The sequence below is a fragment of the Oratosquilla oratoria genome, chromosome 43, assembly GCF_046742065.1.
Source record: "Oratosquilla oratoria isolate Oo_2021 chromosome 43, ASM4674206v1, whole genome shotgun sequence".
Lineage (NCBI taxonomy): Eukaryota > Metazoa > Arthropoda > Malacostraca > Stomatopoda > Squillidae > Oratosquilla > Oratosquilla oratoria.
In genome coordinates, this window is record NC_134819.1 from 17,202,593 (window position 1) to 17,229,787 (window position 27,195).

Sequence of the window (27,195 nt, forward strand, 5' to 3'; positions counted from 1 at the left end):
GAATTATTGAGATAATTTATGTACAGTGTTTAATTCTTGTTTAATAAATGAAAATAGTTGAATTGGATCTTCATTTACTTATCTACTCTTGGAGTTTTAGTTTTGAGGGACTACTTATCAGCTGAAATAAATTATTGCCCTAGCATTAACCAGAACAGAGTTATGAAAATATGACCCATAGTAAAGGTAGTGATTCAAGTAATTTCAGTACTCTGAATACAAGGATTACTCCTTAGTAACATGAAATTGTTTGGCTGTGGGGGTGGGGGAACTAAAAACTAACCCCCCTGCTCATTTTCCTCTTGGTTTTGAAGGCTGGATAAACTTGGAATAAGCACTTAGATGACAAAAAAAGAAAGAAAAAAAAATCCGTAATGTATAGTGCTATTGGGGAAGGGAAACATTCGGTTATGTATCTACAGTATTTGTGTATTTATTGATTATGTAGTGCCCAAAAGAAAGATTGAAGGTGGTCCGAAAGTGAATGTAGGGTAAATAGTGGTTGAATGTGTGATTGTCTGGTGGAAGCGAGGTTGAGAGTTGATGTGAAGTGAAGAAAGGAGGGAGGAAGGTATAGAGGTACTAAAAGTGAGTAAATTGAATGAGAAAGGGAAAGAGAAAGAACAGGCAAAGCTAAGAGAAATATGGAATGTGAAAGAGCAAGGGGAATTGGGATGTGTTTCAAGGAGGAAGTGTTAAAGTGTACAAAGTATGTCCGATGAGGAAGACGGGTGGGAACAGAAGGAAGGATAGTAAGTGGTGAAATGGATAGGGCAGTGGTAACAGAAAAGTGTACATGAAGGATAGTTACAAGGAAGGAAAGGAAAGGTATGAAAAGGATAGAGTAGAGAAGGTGGAAGTTACAGTGTGCTCTCACCATCAACAAACCACTGCCCATCACTCTCACATTCACCTGTACTATCCCATTCATGTACTGTATGTTGAACAACCATGGCGACATTACACAATCCTAGCACAACCCTACCTTCACCTTAAGCCACTGTATTCTATACCTCTCTCAGTTTTGCTTATTATGCTTCCTCTTTTTTCCTTCACATTCAACTCACTTTCAATACTTGTGTGTCTCCCTCACTTCTCTTCTTTCTTCACTGTATCCACTCTCAATCTTATTTTTATCAGGTAGATATGAAATATTAAATGGAAAAAGAGAAAAAAAAAAATTCCTTTCAAAGCTTTTCCGGACACAGCTGCTTCGAATTGTGACACTACATGAAGGAATGCATTTGAGGAAAAGATAAGCGATGCTTTGTAGTGTTTTTATTTATTCTGGGGTGGAGAAGGCTGACAAGGAAGTCTTGGTCGTGGGGAGGGTTGGCTCACCCGCGAGGGACTTGAGGGCAGTAGTAGAATAATGCCATATTTTCTCCGACGCTCAGTTTTGTATCGAGGGCTCCTCCTGACGATGATGATGGTCAAAGTCCTCCCTCGGTGCAAACCGGCCTGGGTTCGTGATGCCGGGATTCTGTTCAGTATACGACTGTACCATGAGGGCTCTCGCGCAATACACACATACACACACGTTGGCACAGTGGTAGATTTCCCAGCTGCCACTACAGAAGTCCGGGTTTGAATCTCACCCAGGGCTGAAATAATTTCAGTATCTCCGTGCTTCAAATGGTTACTCCAATTTTCGTGGGCGGGGAGAACATAAGAATATAAGAATGAAGGAGACTGCAAGAGACCATAAGGCCCACACCAGGCAGCTCCGTATCCATCACCACCTGTCATCCCCATCCATAAAGTTGTCTAATCGTTTCTTAAAACAACTGATATTTTAAGCGTTTACTACATGGTTACTAAGTTTATTCCATTCGTCGACCACCCTATTAGTAAACCAATTCTTGCCTATTTCCTTTTTAAATCTAAATTTGTCCATTTTATAACCATTACTGCGAGTCCTGCCATGTTGTTTTAATATGATGACCTTGTTTGCATCACCCATGTTAAAGCCTTTGATCCACTTGAACACCTCTATTAGATCACCCCGTCTCTGTGTCTTTCTTCGTAAGGCAAACTTCTGAGTCCATGTATCATTTTGGTCATTCTTCTCTGTACTGATTCTAGTGAATTGATGTCCATTCTGTAGGACGGAGACCAAAATTGTATCGCATAGTCAAGGATGGGTCTAACTATCGCTAGATAGAGTTTAATAATTACCTCTGCACTTCTATTCGTTAGCGTTCTAACAATGAAACCTCATGTTCTGTTAGCTTTATTCCTGGCGCTAATGCACTGTTTCCTGGTTTTAAGGTCCGGACTCACTAGAACTCCCAAGTCTCTCTCGCACTCAGTTTTTTCTCAAAGCATGTTATCTAAGCTGTATTTTCGGGGTTGTGTAGCCCTACGTTTAACACGCTACACTTAGAGATATTGAAGTTCATTTGCCATTTTACCGACCATGTAAACAATTTGTTAAGATCATCCTGCAGAATCTATGCGTCGTCTCCTGACCTAATTAGGCGTCCTATTTTAGTGTCATCCCCAAACTTACTAACATCACTATCCCATCATCTATGTCATTTATGTACATAATGAACAACAAGGGACCCAAAACCGAGCCCTGGGAGGCACCACTAGTAACATTGCCCCACCTAGATTTTACTCCATTTATGGTGACCCGCTGTTTTCTGTTACTAATCCAAGCTCTAATCCATTCTAACACTCTTCCTCCTAAGCCATGGGCTTTGATTTTATTTAGTAGTCTCTGGTGTGGCACCTTGTCGAACGCTTTGCTGAAGTCAAGGTAAATAACATTGTAATCATTATTGTTATCTGACGCCTTGTATACTCTAGTGTAAAAGGATAGAATATTAGTCACACATGACTTACCCTTGGAGAAACCATGTTGTGAATCACAAATTAAATTATGTCTCTCGATGTGTTCTGAGTCTATTTACTATTACTGATTCAAGCGTTTTTCCTATAATCGATGTCATACTGATTGGTCTGTAGTTGCATATAGACGATCTATCTCTCCTCTTAAAAACAGGAACAACGTTTGCTTGCCTCCAAGCAGTAGGCACAAAACCAGTGTCTACTGATTTATTAAATATTTCAGTTAACTTGTCGCAGATTTCAAATTCACGCTCAGAAAAATTTCGTCTGGACCCCGGGATTTTGTAGCTTGACTACTTCTACTTTACTAATGCTGATATTAGATAGGCTACTTTCTTCATCCCCTCTGAAAATCGGATTGCAGTCAGATACTTTATCTAACCTCTCATTAGTAAACACCGATAGAAAATAATTGTTAAACTCCTCAGTCATTTTTTCCTCCGATTCTATCATGACATTTTCATCGTTTTTAATTGGTCCTATTCTTTGTTTTTTGTTCTACAGAGATGAAAGAAACCCTTTGGGTTGGATCTTGCTTGACTAGCAACCTTAATTTCATAATTACGTTTCGCTGTACGTGTATTCTTTTTCACCATCATTGCCATTTCGGTATATCTTGATCTAAGGTGTGTTTTCCCGTTTTTATTTTTACGTAAAGTCCTCTTTTCATTCCGATCTCATGTTTCAGCGAAACGTAACTATGAAATTAAGGTTGCTAGGTTTACATGCGTGTGTAGGTACATGTGATTGTTTGTGTACATGTATGTTTCTGTACATGTGTTTACATGCGTGTGTAGGTACATGTGATTGTTTGTGTACATGTATGTTTCTGTACATGTGTTTTTGTGTACCTGTCTTTGAGTGCACATGTGTGTGTATATTGTGTGTGTATATATTTGTGTGTATATGTGTACATGCGTGTGCACATATGTGTTTGTATACGTGTGTTCATATGTTTGTGTACATGTATATGCACATGTGTTTGCACATGTGTGATTCACCATAGTCTTGGATCACGTGTTGGACTTGTGATCAACAGGTATTTCTCCAGAAGAGAGCTCAGAGCTCATATATGACCGATCTCTGGGTAATGCTGTGACCTCACACGCACATGTGTGTTGTATATATTCTTTGCTCGTGTTTTTTGCGCACGTTTGTGTGTGTGTGTACATGTTTGTGTGTGTGTTTGTTTGCGTGCGTGTTTATGTGTGTGTACGAGTATGTGTGTATATGTGTATGTGTTTGTAAGTGTCAGTTTGTTTGTGTCTGTGTATCTGTCTCTGTAAGTTTGTGTTTATGTGCATGAGTTTGTGTATGTAAGAGTATGTATATATGTGCACGTGTATTTGTGTGTGTTTTATTATGTGTATATACAGTATGTATATGTGTGTGTATATACATGTATGTACAGTATAAGTGTACAGTACGGGAATACGTGTACATTTATATGTGTGTAGGTATATATGTATATTTATATATATATATATACATATATATATATATATATATATATATATATACATACATACATATATATATATATATATATATATATATATATATATATATGTGTGTGTGTGTGTGTGTGTGTGTGTGTGTGTGTGTGTGTGTGTGTGTGTGTGTGTGTGTGTGTGTGTGTACAATTTTTTGTATTATATGTGTATTTGTTTGTGTGTGTGGGCACATTTGTGCGTGTGCATGTGTGTGTAATAGTGTGTGTAAATATGTCTATGTGTACATGTGTTTGTGTGTATATAACATATATGTGTATGCATGTGTATGTATGTGTATATATGCGTTAGTCTACATGTGTGGGTACAAGTGTATATTTGTACATTTATATTTGTGTACATATGTGCATATGTTTACATGTGTGTGTACATGTGTATACATATAATATACACATTATAAAACATAATAAAAGGTAATAATAACTTTCAAAGTCAATTTAGAAGGGTCTAATAGTAATAACAAGAGAAGGTACTAATAATGATAACTTAAGACGGTACCAATAATTATAATGTTAAAACATACTGAAAATGATAACTTAAGATTTTTCTTATAATGGTAACTTTAGACGATACTAAAAGGAATCTGATAATGACAACATTAGAATGTTATCATTATTATTACGTCATAAATTGACCATATATAGTACTTTCTGAAATTGTTATTAGTACCTCCGAAAGTTATTATTATTAGTGTCTGCCAAATATTTACTATTAGTATCTTCTAAAATATTATTATTAGTGCATTCTTATTTTGTTATTACTAGAAACTTATATAGTTATCATTATTTGTAAGCATTATTATGAATACCCTTTAAAGTTATTATTAGTACATTTTCAAGTTATTATAATGATCAATAAAGAAGGTACACCTTATTGAGAAGGTATTAATAATGATAACCTTAAAAGGTATAGTAATAGCTATTAATGTGATCAAAGTTAGCACCTAAAGTTATCATTGTTACTACTTTATAAATTTATCATTATTAAAATAATCATTATTAGAATATTGTTATCTTTACTAGTACCTTGTAAAGTTATAATTTTTATCAATATAATATAATCACTATTCTCGCTTTCTAGGTAATATTACCAGGTTTTAGAGTTAACATTATTAGTAACTTGGAATGTTATTATTACTGTTACGTTTTAAATTTACCATAGATAGTGCTTTCTGAAATTACTATCATTAGTACCTCAAAAGTTATTATCATTAGTGTCTGTCAAATATTTTTATTAGTATCTACTAAAAATGTTATTATTAGTGCATTCTAATGTTGTTATTACTGGGAACTTATATGATTTTAAATTTATAATTTTTAGTACCTTTTCAAGTTATTGTAATGTGTACCTTCTAAATTGATCATTATAACTTGAAAAGGTACTAATAATGATAACTTTAAAAGGTTTTCATAATCATGCTTACTAATAATGATAACTATGTAAGTATGGACTAATAACTATATTTTTAGAAAATATTAATAATATATATTTGGCAGATACTAATAATGATAACTTTTGGAGGTACTAATAAAATAATTTCAAAAAGTACTAATGGTGTATTTATAACATAATAACATTCTAACTTATAATGTTAACTCCAGAAGGTAGTTAGAATATTACTCAAGAAGGCGAGAATAACTTTGTATTGTATTAATAGTACTAACTTCATAAGATACTAATAATGATAACAAAAAATGATACTATTAACGAAAAAAAATTAAGATTATAATAATGTTGACTTTACAAGGTGGTAGTAAAGATAATAAGGCACTAATAATACTTATTTTAGAATGTATTAATAATGATAGAATATAGTAATAATGAAAACCTTAGAAAGTGATAACAATACCATTAATAGCTACTCATAATTACTTTAATAACTACTATATGATAAATTTACAAAGTGCTTCAGAAGGTACCAAACAATTATAATTTTAGAATGTATTAATAATGATCAGCTAAGAAGGTGCACATTAAGAGACTTAGCGGACAAAAAGAATTGTATTATCATATTAGGGATGGAAGAGAAGCATAATCCAAATAGGGCTACAAGAGTAAAAGAGGAGAAGGAAAAGGTAAACAAGTTATTAGAAGTATTTCAAGAGGAACAAGAAACAGGGAACGAAATTGAAGAAATATATAGACAGGGAAATACAATACAGATAAGACCAGACCAAGTAAGGTCACAAACGACAGCAGATAATTTCTTAGCAAAAACAGGGAAACTAGCAGAAAGTGATCAGTATAAACAGGTATGGATAAAAAGAGAAATGAATAAAGTGTGCAGAGAAGAAAAGAGAAAATACGAAAAAGATGTCATAGAAAAAGGTAAAGATTAACCAAAACTATTTTACAGATTTGTAAACAACAAACTGAAAAACAAACAAGAATTAGAGAAACTATAACAAGGAGTTAAATACACAGAGAAAATAGAAACAGCAGAAATTATGAACATTTTAAATCGGTGTTTACGAGGGAGAACATACAACCCAGAGATATCGAGTGGGAGGAGAAAGTCCCCTCAATGAAAGAGATAGAAGTAACAAGGAATAAAATCACTTGAGTAATCTCGATGTCAGTAAATCGCATGGACCAGATGAAATGGCGAACTGGATTCTGAGAGAATGCAGACAAAATATAGCCTAATAAGCAGTTCATTGAAAGAAGGAAAAGTTTCAGAAAGTTGGAAAAGAGCAAATATAGTACCAATATATAAGGGGGGAAACAAGGAAGACCGTACAAACTATAGACTGGTCTCTCTTACAAGTACGATAGCGAAAATTTGTGAAAGAGTACTAAATCCAAGGCAATCAAGAGTACAGAGTGATCTCGATAAAGTATAGGAATGAAGTAGGAAGTGGGAGACGGAATTCAACATAAAGAAATGTAGTATAATGGAATTCGGAAGAAGCAAAAAAAAAAAAATAGTGGGATCATATGCGTTGGGAGAGGAAGAAATTGAAAAAGTGGAAAAAGAGAAGGACCTAGGAGTCATTATTATGAATAATATGTCCCTTGAGAAACATATAAACAAAATTTTTGGAGAAACTTGTAAGTTAATAAGATGAATCAAAGTGGCATTTACATACATGGACGAAGAAATGTATAACAAAACTTGAAAGAAAAGAGCAATTACGAAATTGGCACCAACACTCTCGGAAGTATCATATGAGGAGAGACTAGCAAAACTTGAGCTACAGACATTAGAGCAAAGAAGAGAGAGAGGAGACTTGATAACTATAGAAACTATTGATAGAGAAGATCTAATAAAATGGGATAGTATAGATACAAGAGGACATAGAAAGAAATCAAGAAAGTTATAGAAGAGACCTGTAAAAGAACAGTTTTCCCCACAGGGATAAACGTTTAGAATAAGTTAGATGAAAATGTGGTGTGTGCAAAAACAGCCTGGATAAAACGAGATATGAAGACGGTATACCACGAGCATAGCTCCCCTTCCCGTAAAATACAACTAGATAAATAGATACACGATCGTCGGATTGACGACGAAGAATGGAACTCCGGAGAAACAGCAATTTCCGTGGATTTCAACGACGAGGGAATACCTGTGTTGTTAGTAAAAAGGGAAAGCTCGTGGTGTAGTGGGCAGGTGAAAAAAAGGAGAAGGGGAGGGATTATTGAGGAAGATCAAAGAATATGAGGAAGGGGAGGAACGGGCCCCGGACGTCAGAAGGGGTGTAAACGAATATGTGCAGACGACACATCTGAAGTCGAAGAAGTCAGTAAAGCGATTGAAATTAGAAATATAGATAAGAGCAGCTCAATAGAAAGTGGAGATAATTATTTCTATGGATTTAATGAGGGAGATGACAACCTCCCCCGATTAGCAAGTCTGGAGGAAAAACTAACAAAAATAAACGAATCATGGGAGGTTAGGTTTAACCAGCTCGCACTAAATACACAAAGAGTTGATAGATTGGAAGAACTACAGAAGGAGAACCAAAGCCTAAATAAAGAAATAGAAGAATTAAAAAGACAGTTAAAAGAAGTAAAGGTTGAAAATGAGGAATTAAAGAGGAATGATAAGGAGAATAAAGAGTCCAAAGCAAAAGAGATGAGTGGTTGGGAAAAAAAGAGATAAAGTGAAACAACAGATTAAGGACCAAACTAAGGACACAGTTACTAAAGTGTTGAGAGAGAAGGAGAATATAGTAAGAGACTTAGCAGATAAGAAGAAATGTATAATTATATTAAGAATGGAAGAGAAGTATAATCCAAATAGGAATACAAGAAAAACTAAACAAGGTTTTCAAGAAGGTGAACAGGAAATAGGGAAAGAAGTTGAAGAAATGTTAGGCTACGGAAATACAGTATAGACAAGACCAGACCAATTAAGGTTAAATTCAGGTCACAAACGAGAGCAGAGAATGTCTTATCAAAACAGGGAACCTAGCAGAAAGGGATGAATAAAGAGGAAGGAGAGGAAAAAAATCGAAGCTAAGGAAAAAACGAGAACAGTACAGAGTCAGACAAAGAGAAATTCTATTGGAGAGTTGTGGATATAATAGTGAGGAAATGGTTCATAGGAGAGAAAAACAGAAGGGAAACAGAAAACAGGATGGAGGTAACAGAAAATTAAAAGTGTCCTTCACAAACATAGATGGCTTAATAGCAGGCTTGAATGAACTGAAAAAGAACCTGACATAGTGGGAATAATGGCGACAAAATTGAAAGGTCCATTACCACCCAACAGTGAAGGACAAGGTGGATATAATTATTGGAGTAGAAACAGAGAAGTAAAACAAGGTGGTGGAGTTATGTTCATGACTAAGAAGGTTATAAATATGAGGAAGTTACATATGGAAAGAATAGAGCGGAAATGATTATGATGGAAATAGAGGACAGGTACAAAAAGAACAGGAAGTTTGTGGTAAATTATGTGCCTCCTAAAACGGCTTCGTGGGAAGAGAGAGAACACAAGAATATATTTGAAGACACAAGGATAACACTATATAAGATAATGGAAGATGGAGGAAGAATAGTCATAATAGGTGACTTTAATTGTAAAGAAATCTGCTGGGAAGAAATGACAGTGAAGGGAGGAGACGACCTATGGGGAAATGTACTACTTGATATGATTATAGAACATGCAATGATACAATGGATACAAGAGAATACTAGTTATCGAAATAAGGAAGAGCCATCGAGATTAGACCTAATAATCACATCAAAAGCCGAAATAGTAGAGAAGAGTGAATATAAGACACCAATGAGTAAAAGTGACCACATAGTGGTTGAACTGGAACTAAATGAGGAAAAATACATGGGAAGAACGAACAATATAGAAAGGGAGGAATGATGTATGGGAAAAATGATAAGATGAGAAAATTGCTTCAAAAAGCAGACTGGGAAAGGATATACAAAGAGGAAAGAACAGTAGAAGAGAAATGGTAAAGGTTGACAAAACATTATAAAGGAGTGGATAAGTATGTTGCAAGACAAAAGCAAGAAAAAGGATATGTAGAATGTTGGGACAACAAAAGATGTAGTCAGTTAAAAGATAAAAGGGATAAAGCTTGGATAAAATGGAGGAAAGACAAAAAACCCGAAAATGGAAAAAATATATACTGATTATATAAATGAGTATGTACAAGCGCGCAGAGAAGAAAGGAGAAAATACGAAAAGGATGTCATAGAAAAATGTAAAGATCAACCAAAAATATTTTACAGATTTGTAAACAACAAACTGAAAAACAAACAAGAATTAGTAAAACTACGACAAGAGGAGTAGAATATATAGAGGAAATAGAAATGGCAGAAATTATGAAAAAACATTTTAAATTAGTGTTTACGAGGGGAAACACACAATTTAGAGATGTCGAGTGGGAGGAGAAAGTCCCCCTATGAAAGAGATAGAGGTATCAATGAATGAAATAATGAATCACTTGAGTAATCTCGATGTTAGAAAATCGCATGGTCTATATGAAATGGCAAACTGGATTTTGAGAGAATGCAGGAACGAACTAACATACAAAATACATAGTCTAATAAGCAGTTCATTGAAAGAAGGAAAAGTTCCAGAAGATTGGAAAAGAGCAAATATAGTACCAATATATAAAGGGGGAAACAAAGAAGACCCTACAAACTATAGACCGGTCTCTCCTACAAGTACAGTAGCTATAATTTGTGAATGATAAAAATTAGATGGGTAAAGCATTTGGAAAACAACAACAACAATGTACTAAATCCGAGGCAGTTTGGATTTAGACAAGGAAGACCATGTGTCACAAACTTGATGTGTTTCTATTCAAGACATAATACAGGAAAGAGATGGATGGGCTGATTGTGCCTTTCTAGACCTGAAAAAAGCTTTTGATAAGGTACCACATAAGAAATTGCCAAAGAAATTAGAAACTGCAGGAGGAATACAAGGCAAACTACTTAAGTGGATGGAAGACTTCTAGCATGAAAGAAAATTGAGAGTGGTGATAAGAGACAAACATTTCAATTGGGATGAGGTGATTAGTGGAGTTCCACAAGGGACAGTTCTGGCCCCAATAATGTTTGCTATATATATTAATGATATGGATGAAGGAATTGAACGTTATATGAGCTTCCTCGCAGACGATTAAAAAATATTGAAAAAAGTGAACACCGAAGAAGATTGTGAGTCCCTGCAGAGTGATCTCAATAAAGTATGGGAATGGAGTAAGAAGCGGGAGATGGAATTCAATATTAAGAAGTGTAATATAATGGAATTCGGAAGAAGCAAAAAAAGAATAGTGGGATCATATGCATTGGGAGAGAAAGAAACGAAAAAAAATGTGGAAAAAGAGAAGGACCTAGGAGTCATTATTATGAATCCCTGTACACATACCAACAATTATTTTTTTGAGAAACTTATAAGTTAATAAGATCAAAGTGGCATTTACATACCTGGACAAAGAAATGGTGAAGAAAATACTAGTCACTTTGATAAGGCTGGTAGATATAGGTAGACAAGTAAGATAGATAGAGGGGTAGGTGGCAAGAATTTCACTTCTATGAGTTGGACGTTTAGTAAACAATAGTCGCGAAGGAGTTGCACAATCTCGCTCCTCGTCTAAAGTTTATAAACAACCTCTAGGAACCCGATTTTATTGTTGTATAATGCTGATGTAACAATATGTAAATTAAGCCAGTGACTCTTTATTCCGAGAGTGCTTGAGTAAGCAGTATTGCTTAAGATACTTGTAACAGTCTTTCTCATTGGAGAAAGGGTGGAGGAGAAAAGTTAATTGATTCATAGGAGTAAAGTCACGCCCTTGAGAGTAAAGATTATTGGACTAAAGGAATCATGGCAAACTGACTTGGTGAAGAAATTAAGGATTCCAGTTGGGATTTTACACAGTATCGATTAAAGGTACCTGATATACATCACAAATATTACCAACCAGACACACTTGAATCAAGAGAAGCATATTGACAGAAAAAAGGTAAAATTAGGGATACATTCACACATATGACCCATTACTAAGGTGTCAGCAGCACACAATTTACCAATCACCATGCTATATACATCTGCCCCAATCTTTATAGCAAACAACATTGAAAAATATATAAAAGGTAATTGTGACATGCACACATACAGAATAGCACTTCTTTGCTAAGTTTGAGAGAACGAACGCCTAGTTTGGTATTTGTATAGGAAGGGTAAAGCTTAAGGGTGGCTGAAATGAGTTAATAGAGTGAAATTGGAGAGTGACAAAGGAGCAAAAATGGAGGATGGTCAAGGCAGACAGAAATATGGCAAAGCAAGACTAGATGTGAGCAGGGTTGAATCGCCGTTAGGTGTCATCACAAAGAAAAGTTGTAATATTGAGACGCTACAACGGAATCAAAGGTATGTAGAGTAAAATTATGTTAGTTTTCCGGCTTTGCAAAAGATGATAGAAGACTGGGTATAAGTATAGATTTAGAAAGGAAGAGGAGGTATAAAGGGGGACGGAGAGGGGGGGTCGCCGATTAAATGAAGCGGCCTTGCTGTGGATGTACTGTGTCTTGCGACACTGCTTCTGACCCAGGGCGGTGGGCAGGGTGCAGGGATGACCCGTCATCCAGGAGGTGCTCAGATGAGAGGAAGGGTGGGAGGGGTGTGGAGTGTATTTGGGGATGTAATGGGTGGGAGTGTTTTTGTGCCTTTCCCTTTTTGGCTACCTCCCTTGGAAGGGGGAAAAAGCCTTGGTATATGTATGTATGTATGTATGAGATTACAAAGTTAAAAAGGAGATTATAGATCTAAGGAATGAATGCCTTGCAATGTAGAGAAGTGAGTTGAAAAACGGAATGCAGAAACTAATAGGTTAGTGACCTAAAAAAAAAAGAACTAATAGTAAAAAATGAAAATGAAAGAATGAATGCACTACCAAAAGTGAGACTTTGAAAAGAGAGATAAATGAACAAAATAAAGTGGTGACTGAGAAAGTTGGAGATGGTATAAGGGAGACCTGAAAAAAAAAACTCAAAGAAATTGTCCAACAAGTACAAGAAAATGCAAAAGAAACAGTTATTAAAGTAATCAAAGAGAAAGAAAATTGTGTCAGTGACAAAATAGACAAAAAAAAAAGCGCATAGTGGTATATAGTATAAAGGAAAAACACAATTTGGCTAGGTACTTAAGAGAAAATTGAGGAGAAAGAAATAGCAAAACAAATTCTGGAAGGAGTATAAGATGAGGGACAAGAAATAGAAAAAGTGCATAGAATGGGACACTACAAAAAAGAAAGAATCGACCTCTAAAAATTAAACTGAGGTCACAAATAATAGAAGTATTAGTATAAACAACAAAGTTGGAAAAAGTTAAAACTACAAGAGTATATGGATAAGAAAGGAAATGAACGATGAGGAAAAAGAAAGAGAAAAGACACTAAGGATTTAAGCTAAAAAAAAAAAAATAGAATGAGGCTGAGGAAATGTATATCAAAAGAACGGAAACAGAAAACAAAGAGGAAAAGGAAAAAAAAAAAGTAACTTATACCAACATAGATGGTGTGATTTCAGGATTAGCTGAATTAATTGATTATCTGGCGGAAGAAAAAACAGATATAACGGGAATTGCGGAGACTAAATAAAAAGGTCCACTACCACAAGGACAAGGTTTATATAATTACTGGATGAAAAATAAAAAGGAAAAACAGGGTGAATGAGTCATGTTTTTGACTAAGAAAGGCTTAAATGTGACGCAAACCACAAGAGAAAATCATGTGGAATTGATCATGATACATATACATACATACATACATACATACATACATACATACATACATACATACATACATACATACATATACCAAGGCCTTTTTTCCCCTTACACGGGGGGTAGCCAAAAAGAAAAAGGCAGAAATCACTCCCACCCATTCCCCCTACATATTCCACTCCCCTCCACCCTCCTCCCTCCTCATTTTGGCACCTCCTGGATGGCGGGTCATCCCTGCATCCTGTCCACTGCCCTGGGTCAGAAGCAGTGTCGCAAGACACAGCACATCTACAGCAAGGCTACTTCATTCATTCGGCAACTCCCCATCTCTGTCCCCTCATGCAGAAAAGAAGACGGTGAGAAATCCCTTCGGGCTGCGTCAAAATATTTCTCATACATACTTCCTCACCCCCCATCCCCCACCCACTCCCCCTCATGCATCACAGCATCATCCATACACAACCCTTCTCCATTCACCCCTATCTTCTGTCCTCTCCCGTGTTTCCTCAACAGACATTCCTATCTTTTGTAATGCCCCTTTCACCCCATCCATCCATCTCATCCTAGGACGCCCCCTCATAATCACTCCTTCCACCACACTTCTTTTACTAATCTTTCTTCACTCATTCTTTCCATGTCTTCAAACCATCCTAATACTCTTTCATCAACCCTATCTCCCAACTCCCTTTCCACCCCTGTTCTCCTCCTCACCTCCTCATTTCTCACACTATCTAGTCTAGTAACCCCTATCATACTTCTCAGACATTTCATCTCAAACACATTCAAACTCCTTTTTTCTTCCTCTCTTATATTCCATGTTTTTATCCCGTACAGTGCTGTCGACACAATCACTCCTTCATATAACCTTCTCTTAGCATCCATTCCCAGATGTCTATTTCTTATTACACTTTTTAATCCACCAGGGCATTTACTTACTTCTCTCAATCTACATTCTACCTCCACTCCCTTTCCTGCCACATTTGCGCCCAAGTATCTAAAACTATCCACTTCCTCCAGTTTCTCTCCCTTAATGCTCACTTCCAGCCTGCTGTCACTCTCTCCCCTTGTACATCTCATCACCTTACTTTTGCCCACATCTATCTTCAGCTTCCTTCTTTCACACACTTTCTCAAACTCTGTCACTCGTTTCCGCAATCCCTCCTCTAATCCTGCTACAAGCGCAGTGTCATCAGCAAACAATAATTAGCTTATTTCTCACTTTTCTTCATTCTATTTAAAAATCTCCAACTCCTGACCCACCACCCTTGCATTCACCTCTCGCACCACCCCATCCATGCATAGATTGAACAGCCAGGGCGACATAACACATCCCTGACGAAGTCCCACCTTTACCTCAAACCATTCACTCTCTCCATTTTTAATCCTGACACAAGCTCTACTACTCTCATAAAAACTCTTGACTGCTCTTAACAGCTTTCCTCCTATCCCATATATCTGCAGTACCTCCCACAGCGCCTTCCTGTCTACCCTGTCGTAAGCCTTTTCCAAATCCATAACAGCCCAAAAAACATCCTTACCTTTTCCTTTATGGACCTGGAATAGGCTTACGACAGGGTAGACAGAAAGGCACTGTGGGAGGTTTTGCGGATATACAGGATAGGAGGAAAGCTTCTAGGAGCTGTCAAGAGTTTTTATGAGAGTAGTAGAGCTTGTGTCAGGATTAGAAATGGAGAGAGTGAGTGGTTCGAGGTAAAGGTGGGACTTCGTCAAGGATGCGTTATGTCGCCCTGGCTGTTCAACTTATACATGGATAGGGTATACTGTATATATATATACATATATATATATATATTTATATATATATATATAACATATATATACATATATAATATATATATCCACATATATATATATATATATATATTTATAGATATATATAAAATATATATATGGATAGGGTATACTGTATATATATATATACACACACACACACACACACACACATATATATATATATATATATATATATATATATATATATATATATACTATAGTATATATAAATGATATAGACCATGGACTAAAATCTACTGTTTTCAAATTTGCTGATGATACAAAACTGTGCGGAATAGCAAATGATCACTTACACCAATTAGATATTCAAGAAGATTTAGATCAAATACAGCAATGGTCTGAAAAGTGGCTAACGAAATTTAACACAAGTATATGCAAGGTAATGCACATAGGTAAAAATAACAGTAAGTACGATTACAAGTTATTTGGAAATTCGTTAACAAAAGTGGATAGTGAAAAAGATCTCAAATCATCCAAGCAGTGTATTTCAGCCTCTGAGAAAGTAAATAAGACTGATTGCGCGATCTTTTGATTTCAAAAGTCCATCACTCATTAACAAGCTATATAAATCGTTAGTTCGTCCACATTTGGAATATGCTGTTTCCTTATGGTTACCGAATCTCATTAAAGACATTGACAGACTGGAAAAAAGTACAACGGCGACCTACAAAACTGATTCCAAATATCAAAAATAAATAATATGAAAATCGACTAAAACATATGAATCTGTTTTCCCTAAAAAAGCGTAGACTCAGAGGTGACTTGATACAGGCCTTTAAAATTCTAAAGGGAATTGACAACATCAAAAGTGACAAAATTTTCACATTGAATGAGAATCAGACAAGAAACAATGGTCTCAAACTGTCCGGAAATAGATTCAATTTGGAAGTAGGTAGAAACAACTTTGCCAACCGTGTAGTTAATGAATGGAATAAACTTCCTGCACAGGTAGTGCAATGTAGTTCAGTTCGAAGCTTTAAGAATTATTTAGATAAACACCTAAGCAAGATGCTGTAATGATTATAATTTATCTTATATTATTTGTTTTCGATTTGTTATCATTTGTCTGTTTGATTTTAATTTATTATCAGTTGTATGTCATTCCCACCCATTCCATCCCTGAATACACTCCACACCCCTCCACCCTCCCTCTCATCCTAGCACCTCCTGGATGACCAGTCATCCCTGCACCTTGTCCAATGCCCTGGGTCAGAAGCAGTGTCGCAAGACACAGCACATCCACAGCAAGACCGCTTCATTAAATCGGCGACCCTCCCCTCTCCATTCCCCCATTGCAAAAAGGAGAGGACGGGGAGAAATCCCTTCGGGTTGCGTCAACTTTTGCTCACACATACCACCTCACCCCCCCCCAGCCCATTCCACCTCATGCAATCACAACATCATCCATATACAACCATTCTCCATTCACTCCTGTCTTCTGTCCTCTCCCGTCCTTCCTCAACAGACATTCCCCTCTTCCCCAAAGCCCCCTTCACCCCATCCATCCACCTCATCCTAGGACGTCCCCTCATGTTCACTCCCTCCACATATGCCTTCCATACCTCTTATACTAGTCTTTCTTCACTCATTATTTCCTAATATTCTTTCATCAACCCTATCTCCCAGCTCCTTTTCCACCCCTGTTCTCCTCCTCACCTCCTCATTTCTCACTCTATCTAGCCTAGTAACCCCCATCATACTTCTCAGACACCTCATCTCAAACACATTCAAACTCCTTCTCTCTCCTTCTCTTATGTTCCATGTTTCTGCCCCATACAGTGCTGTTGGCACAATCACTCCTTCATACAGTCTCCTCTTCGCATCCATTCCCAAATGTCTATTCCTCATTACACTCTTTAATCCACCAAGGCATTTACTCGCTTCTCTCAATCTACATTCTACCTCCACTTTCACTCCACTTTTCCCTGCCACATTTGCATCCAAGTATCTAAAACTATCCACTTCCTCCAGTCGCTCTCCCTTAATGCTCAGTTCCAGTCTACTACCACTTTCACCCCTTGTATCTCATCACCTTACTTTTACCCACATTTATCTTTATCTTTCTTCTATCACATACTCTCCCAAACTCTGCCACCAAATTCCTCAATCCCTCCGATCCTGCCACAAGCGCAGTGTCGTCCGCAAACGACAGCTGGCTCACCTCCCACTTTTATCAATTTTCTTTAACCATCTCCAATCCCTTGCCCACTACCCTTGCATTTACCTCTCGCACCACCCCATCCATGTATAAGTTGAAAAGCCAGGGCGACATAACGCATCCTTGACGAAGTCCCACCTTTACCTCGAACGACGACAAGTTAAGTAAAGTACTATTAATGATAACTTTAAGGTGCACTAATAATGACAAGATTAGAATATACTTATAATGACACGTTTAGAAATGACAAGACTAGAAGGCACTAATAATGGTATCTTTAATGTGCACTAAAAAGACATGTTAAAATATATTGATAATGAAAAGTGTATAAAGTACAACTAAGAACAAGTTTAGAATATACTAATAATGACAAGTTTGAAATATACAAGTATTGACAAATTTGGAAGGTACTATTAATAAAAATTTGTTAATAACGCCAATTTTCAGATATACTAATAATGACAATTCTATAATGACAAGTTTAGAAGGTACTATTAATGTGAATGAATAATGAAAAGATTAGATAATACTAATAATGACAATTTTAGAATATACTAATATTAACAAGTTTGCAATATATTAACAATGATAAGTTTAGAAGGAACTATTATTAATGACTTTAATGTGTACTAATAATAAAATAGAGTATAGTAATAATGACACGTTTAGAATATACTAATAATGACTATTGACTAGAAGGCACTAATAATGGTATCTTTAATGTGCACTAAAAAGACATGTTAAAATATATTGATAATGAAAAGTGTATAAAGTACAACTAAGAACAAGTTTAGAATATACTAATAGTGACAAGTTTGAAATATACAAGTATTGACAAGTTTGGAAGGTACTATTAATAATAATTTGTTAATAACGACAATTTTCAGATATACTAATAATGACAATTCTATAATGACAAGTTTAGAAGGTACTATTAATGTGAATGAATAATGAAAAGATTAGATAATACTAATAATGACAAGTTTAGAATATACTAATATTAACAAGTTTGCAATATATTAACAATGATAAGTTTAGAAGGAACTATTATTAATGACTTTAATGTGTACTAATAATAAAATAGAGTATAGTAATAATGACACGTTTAGAATATACTAATAATGACTATTAATTATAACTTTAATGTGTACAGATTTAGAATATACAAATAAACAAAACTTTAGAAGGTACTAATAGTACCAAGTTACCTCTCATTGTCAGTATATTCCCAACTTCAACATTATCGTGTCATTATTAGTGTATTCTAATCTTGTTATTATTAGTACACATTAAAGTTTTCATTAATAGTACCCTCATATATTGTCATTATTACTATATTCTAAACTTTTCATTATAAGTACATTGTAATATTGTGATAGTATATTCTCAATTCGTAATTATTAGTACATTCTAAACTTATGATTATTAGTGTACATTGAATTAAGAATTAATAGTACCACTATTATTATATTTTAAACATGTCATTATTAGTATATTCTAAACTTCTCATCATTAGTATATACTACACTTTTCATTAGTAGTACACTTTAAAGTTAGTATTAACAGTACCTTCTAAACTTGTCATTATTAGTACTTACTATTGTTAGTATATTCTAAACCTGTCATTAATAGTACCTTCTAAATATGTCGTTGTTAGAGTTGTTCAAACTTGTAATTATTAGTATATTCTAAACGTGCCAATAACAGTACGAATGAAAGTTGTCTAAACTTGTCTTTATTAGTGTAATCTATACTTGTATTTATTAGTATAATCTAAACTTGTCATTGTAGGTATATTTTAAACTTGCCATTTTCAGTGTATCTTAAGTTACCTCATTATTAGTATATTCTAATCTTGTCATTATTGGTAAACATTAAAGTTATTATAAATAGTACCTTGTAAACTTTCATTATATTTTCATTATCATTTTTCATTAATATAAAGTTCTCATTATAAGTATGTTATACTTGAATACTTTTTTTTTTAGAATATTCTAATCTTGTTATTATAAGTAGGTTCTAAACTTGTCATTATTAGTGCATTATAAATTTGTCCTACTAATGTTGGGATTATTCTAAACTTGTCATTATTAATACATTCTAAACATGTCATTATTAGTATACATGCATTTGTAGTATATTCTAAACTTATCATTATAAGTACACATTAAAGTAGCCATTAATAGTTTGTCATTGTTAATATATGCGTACCTTATCATTATAAGTATACATTAAAGATACCATTAATAGTACCTTCTACTCTAAAATTTTCATTTTACGACACTCTCAATTACCGTTAGTTGTATCTTTTAAACTTGTCTTTATTACTATATTTTAAACTAGTCATTATTACTACACATTAGATGTATCATTAATAGAACATTCTAAACATGTCATCTCTAACACATTAAACTTATCTTTTAAACTTTTTATTAGTATATTCTAAACTTTTCATTAAATTAATTATTAATGGTACATTCTAAACTTCTCATTATTAAGATAATCCCATTAATAGTACCTTCTAAACTTGCATTATAACTTGTCAATTACCGTTAGTTGTATCTTTTAAACTTGTCTTTATTACTATATTCTAAACTAGTCATTATTACTACACATTAGATGTATCATTAATAGAACATTCTAAACATGTCATCTCTAACACATTAAACTTATCTTTTAAACTTTTTATTAGTATATTCTAAACTTTTCATTAAATTTATTATTAATGGTACATTCTAAACTTCTCATTATTAAGATAATCCCATTAATAGTACCTTCTAAACTTGCATTATAACTTGTCATTATAAGTACACATTTAAGTTATCATAAATAGGACCTAAATTTGCCATTATTAGTATATTATAACTTGCTATTATTGTTAAACATTAAAGTTAACATTAATAGTACCTTCAAAACTTGATATTATTATTATATATAACTCTTATTTTCTAATCTTGTTATTGTCAGTATATTCTAAACTTGTCATACTTACATTATTCTTAATATATCATTATTAGTTCAAATTAAAGTTATATTCTAAACATTTCATACACAGTGCACATTAAAGTTATCATTAGTAGCACCTTCCAAAGTTGTATAAATTACACTAGTCATTATACGTACATTCTAAACTTGTAATATAATCTAAACTTTTCATAATTAGTATATTCTAAAATTGTCTTTTAGTACACATTAAAGTCATCATTAATAGGATCTTCTAAATTTGTCATTGTTAATATATGCGAAACTTCTAAAGTAATCATTATTAGCATATTCTATACTTTTCATTATTAATACATTTGTCATTATCATTATATTATAACTTGATATTATTACACATTAAAATGATCATAAATAGTATCTTCATTATAAGTACAAATTAAGGTTGCCTTCTAAACTTATCATTATTATTATATTCCATATTTTTCATTGTTTATTTTCATTTTTAGTATTTTACAATTTGATATTATTACACATTAAAATGATCATAAATAGTACCTTTAAAACTTTATATTATTATTATATTGTAAACATGTAATTAGTATACTCTAATTAGTATAGTGTCATTAGTATATATTAGTCATTAGTATACTCTAATCTTGTCATTATTAGTATATTCTAAACTTGTCATCACTAGATTATTCTCAATTTATCATTATTAGTACTAATTAAAGTTATCACGAATAGTGCATTAAAGTTATCATTAGTAGTACCTTCCAAAGTTGTATATATCAAACTAGTCATTAACTTATCGTTGTTAATATAATCTAAACTTTTCATAATTAGTACATTCTAAAATTGTCTTTTAGTGCACATTAAAGTTATCATTAATAGGATCTTCTAAATTTGCCATTGTTATTATATGAGAACCTTGTCATTATATACATTATCATTATTAGTATATCTTATACCTTTCATTATTTATACATAGTAAATTTGTCATTATTAGTATATTATAACTTCATATTTACACATTAAAATAATCATAAATATTATCTTCATATTTACACATTAGTATAATCTATACTGTGTTGTATATTCTAAACTAGCATGACTTTAACAGGGGTGATGCAAACAAAGTCATCATAGTAATTAAAAGAACCGGGCAGGACTCATAGAAATTTAGATTTTAGGAACTCATAGAAATTTAGATTTTAGGAACAGTGAGATAAGTTTAGATGGTACTATAGATGATAATTTGAATGCATATTGATCATGAAAGTTTAGAATATACAAATAATGGAAACTCAGGAGGTACTGTTAATGATTACTTGAATGTGTACTAATAATGGCAATTTTAGAATATACTAATAATGACAAGTTTAGAATATACTATTAATGACAATTTTAGAAGGTTCTATTTTTTTTTACTACATATTAAATTTATCATTAACAGTGCCTTCTAAACTTTTTATTATTAGTATATTCTAAAATTGTCATTGTTACTTAAAGATGTTATTATTAGTACCTTCTCAACTTGTCATTATTGATATAATCTAAACTTATCATTATTAGTACACATTATAGTTATCATGAATAGTGCCTTTTATACTTATTATTAGTATATTTTAGCTTGTCGTTATTGGTACATATTAAAGTTATTATTAATAGTACCTTCCAAACTAGTCATTATTAGTATATTCTTAACTTGTCATTCCTAGTATCTTCTAAACTTTTCATTATTAATATATTCTAAAGTTGCCATTATTTGCACACAAAGTTATCATTAACAGAACCTTCTAAACTTGTCATTATTAGTATATTCTAAAATTGTCATTATAAGTACACATTAAAGTTGCCATTGATAGTACCTTCTAAATTTGTCATTGTTTATATATGCGTGCATTCTCATTATAAGTATACGTTAAAGATGTCATTAATAGTACCTTCTAAACTTACCATTATTAGTATATTCTAAAATATTCATTAATATTAAATTCTAAACTTGTCATTATAAGTATATTCTAAAGTTACCATTATTAGTACATATTATAGTTATCATTAATAGTACCTTCTGAACAAATTGTTTGCATATTCTAAATTTTTCATTATTAGTACACATTATGATTATCATTAATAGTACCTTCTAAACTTATCATAATTAGTAGATTCTAAAATTGTCATTATTAGTACACATTAAGGTTATAAGAAATAATATCTTCTAAACTTGCCATTGTTAGTATATTCTAAACTTGTCATTATTAGTTTATTATTAGTTTATTATTAGTTTATTATTAGTTCATTATTATTATAGTTAGTATTTCCTAAACTTGTAATTATTTCATTGTAAGTTATCATTAATAGTACCTTCTAATCTTGTAATTATTACAATATTAAAAAATTGTCATTATTAGAATATTCTAAGCTTTTTACTTAATATGTTCTAAACTTGTAATTATTGGAGAACATTAAATTTTTCATTAATAGTACCTTATTAACTTGTCATTATTAGTATATTCAAACCTTGTCATTATTTGTACATATTAATGATATCATTATATGTATATTCTAAACTAGTCATTATAAGAACACGTTAAAATTATAATTAATACTACCTTCCAAACATTAAATATCTTTAACACTACCTTCCATAGAATACCAAGAAAGATATGTTTAGTATTTACTAATAATGATATGTTTTGAATTTACGAATAGTGACAACTTTAGAAACTACTGTTAATGATAACTAATGTGTACTAATAATGAAGGTTTAGAAAATACAATTGACAAGCTTTAATGGGTACTAATAATGACAAGTAATATCCCAATAATGACAAATCTAGAATATGCTGATCAGATTAGAATACACTAATAATATCAAATTGAGAAAGTATTATTAATAATAAATTTAGTATAACGAGCCATTGTTAATATAAGCGAACCTTGTCATTATATACATGTCGTTATTAGTATATTCTAAACTTGTCATAGAAATATACTAATAATGACAAGTTTAGAATAATGACATGTTTAGAGTATACTAATGATATGCTTAGATGATATTTAAGATAACTTTAATGTTTAGAATATATTAATAATGACAAATTACTAAAATGAAAACTTTAGAAGGTTCTATATATAATTTGTACTAATAATGACAAGTTTACAAATGACTAAAATGACAACTTTAGAAGGTTCTATATATGATAACTATAATTTGTACTAATAATGACAAGTTTAGAACATATTAATAAAGACAAGTTTAGAACATATTAATAAAGACAAATTAAGAATGTACTATAAATGAAAACTTTAATGTCTTCTAATAATTAATTAATGTTTGGAATATATTAATAATGACAAGTTTAAAGGCACTATTAGTGATGATATGTACAAGTTTACAATATTGTAATAATGACAAGTTTAGGTTATATTAATGAGAACGTTAATGTGTTATGACACGTGTAATGACATGTGTTAATGTGTAATGACACGTTTGAATTATATTAATAATGCAAAGTTTAGTAAATACAAATCATAGCAAAATTAGAAGTTGCTATTAATGATAACTATAATACTTATAATGCTTAGTTTTGAAGAAAAAAAAACTAACAATGTCATATTTAGAAGCCACCAGTAAGAGTAACTAACAAAAGTAACTAACAAGTTTAGAATATACTAATAATGACAAGTTTTAAATAATTATAAACTTTGGAATATATTAGTATTGCCAAGTTTAGAATATACTAATAATGATAAGCTTATACTAATAATGATAAGCAATAATGATAACTTTAATATAGATTAATAATGACAAGTTTAGAATACTAAAGAAGATATGTTCAGTATTTACTAATACTGATATGTTGCGAATATAAGAACAATGACACCTTTAGAAAGTATTATTAAGTTTAATGTTGACCAATAATGAAGGTTTAGAACATACAAATATTGACTAGCTTTAATGTGTATTAATAATGACAAGTGTAGAATATACTGCTAATGACAAATTTAGAATATGCTAATAATGTCAGGTTTAGAATAAAATTTTAGAATAATGATCAACTTAAGAATATATTAGTATTGCCAAGTTTAATACTGCCAACTTTAATGTGCACTAATAATGACAAGTTTTGAATACCAAAGAAGATTTGTTTAGTATTTACTAATACTGATATGTTTCGAATATAAGAACAATGGCACCTAATAATGAGGGTTTAGAACGTAAAATAATGACAAGTGTAGAATATACTAATTATGACAAATTTAGAATAATGTCAGGTTTAGAATATACATGTAATGGCAAGTTTAGAATACACTAATAACAATGAAGTTAGAAGGTATTATTGATGATAAATTTAGTGTGTACTAATACTAACGAGCTTAGCATATACTAAGAATGACAAATTTAGAATAATGACGATAATATTCATGATAATATTCATGATAACTTATTTGTGTACAAGTTTAGAACATATTAATCCTGACAAGTTTAAAGATTACTAATAATGACAAGTTTAAAACACACTAATGATGACAAAGTAAAATGTACTATCAGTGAAAACTTTCATGCCTACTAATGATTAAAATTTGAGATATACTAATAATGAGAAGGTACTATTGATAATAATTTAATGTGTACTAATAACGACAAGCTTAGAATATATGAATATTGACATCACTAGAAAATATTAATGATATCTTTAATGTGCACTAATAATGAAATTTATAATATACTATCATTGATAACTTTAACGTGTACTAAACAAATTTTAGAAGGTTTATTAAATAGCTTTGATATGTACACATTTTGAATAATTTAGAATATACTAATGACAGTAAAAAAAAATAAAAATAAATAGTTTAGAAGATATTCATTATAAATTTAATTTGTACTAATAATGACAACTATAGAATATCCTAATAAGGACAAATTTATAATATTCTAATTATGACAAGTTTAGAAGGTATTGTGTACTAGTAATAAAAAGTTTAGTATATGCTAATAATGACAAGTTTAGAAGGTACTATTGCATGATAACTTAAATGTGCACTAATAATGACAAATTTAGAATATGCTAATAATGACAAGTTTGTAATATACAAATAATGTCAACTTTATAAGGTATTATTAATAATAGCTTTGTGTACAAATTATAACAAGTTTATATTATACTTATAATGCAAGATACAGTTTATGACAACTTTTATGTGCACTAATAATGTACTAATCATGATTTTTTTTAAATATACTAATAATGGCAAGTTTGAAACAAAGTTTAGAATATAATAATAATAACATGTTTCTAAGGTTCGTTTAATGATACTTTTAATATGTACTAATAATGACAGGTTTAAAATGTACTATTAATGATAACTTTAATGTGTACTGAGGTCGGGTTAGGGGGGAGGGGGAGGAAAGTTTAGAAAATTTATTTTGTGAAAAATAATCTTGATAATCTGATGTCCATTTGAAATATTCATACTGGGCAAATATTCAATTAATGTGGATTGGTACTTTTCATGATAACTTTAATGAGTAAATTTTAAAATATATTAATAACGATAAGCTTAGGTGTTATTAATAATAATTTCAATGTTTACTAATAATGACAATATAATGGCAAGTTTAGAATATACGATAAACTTGAGACAAGCTTACTATATACTATTAACTATAATTTTAGCATATAGTAATAAAAAGAAGTTTACAATGACAAGTTTAATTGTAAAAGAAATAGAATAACAAGTTTAGAAAGTGTTATTAATGATAACTTAATTTGCACTAATGATGACAAGTTTAGAAAATACTGATAATGGCAAGTTTAGAAGGTACTATTAATGATAATTTTAATGTGTACCTAAAATGAGTACCTTGAAATAATCTAGTAATGACAAGTTTAGAACGTATTTCTAATGATAAATTTAATGTGTACTTACAAAGAGAAGTTTAGAATATACTAATAATGATTATTTAAATGTCTACTAATGATGAAAATAATTACAAGTGTAAAAGGCACTGTTTACTAATATAGGAAAGTTTAGTATATACTAATAATTACAAGTTTAGAAGGTACTAATAATGATAAATTTATACTAATACTGACAAGTTTAGAATATACCAATAATAAACTTAGAACATACTAATGAATGACAACTAATAATGAAAAGTTTAGAATATACTAAAAATGATAAATTTAGAAGGTTGCGTTAATGAGTACTAAGTTTAGAATATATTAAAAAGTTTAGAAAGTAATAATGATTATAACCTTAATATGTAGTAATAATGACATATATAGAAAATACTACTAATTGTTTAATAATACCAAGTTTACAATATACTAATAATGGAAAGTTTAGTAATGAGTTTTGAATATACTAATAATGACAAACTTACAATAAAATTAGAATAAGTTAAATATACTAATAATGAAAAATTTAAAATACAATAACAATGACAAGTTTAGATTGTTGTAATAATGACAAGTTTACTGTATTAATAATTTCAAGTTCACAAGTTCTACTAATGATGTACCAATAATGGGAAGTTTAGAAATTCTTATTAATGATAACTTTAATGTGTACTAACAATAATGTTACCAACAATAATAAGTTTAAAAGGTAGTATTAATGACAAATTTCGAAGCTACTATCAATAACTTCAATGTGTACCAGTAATAACAAGTTTAAAGGATGATAATAATATCAAATTTAGAAGG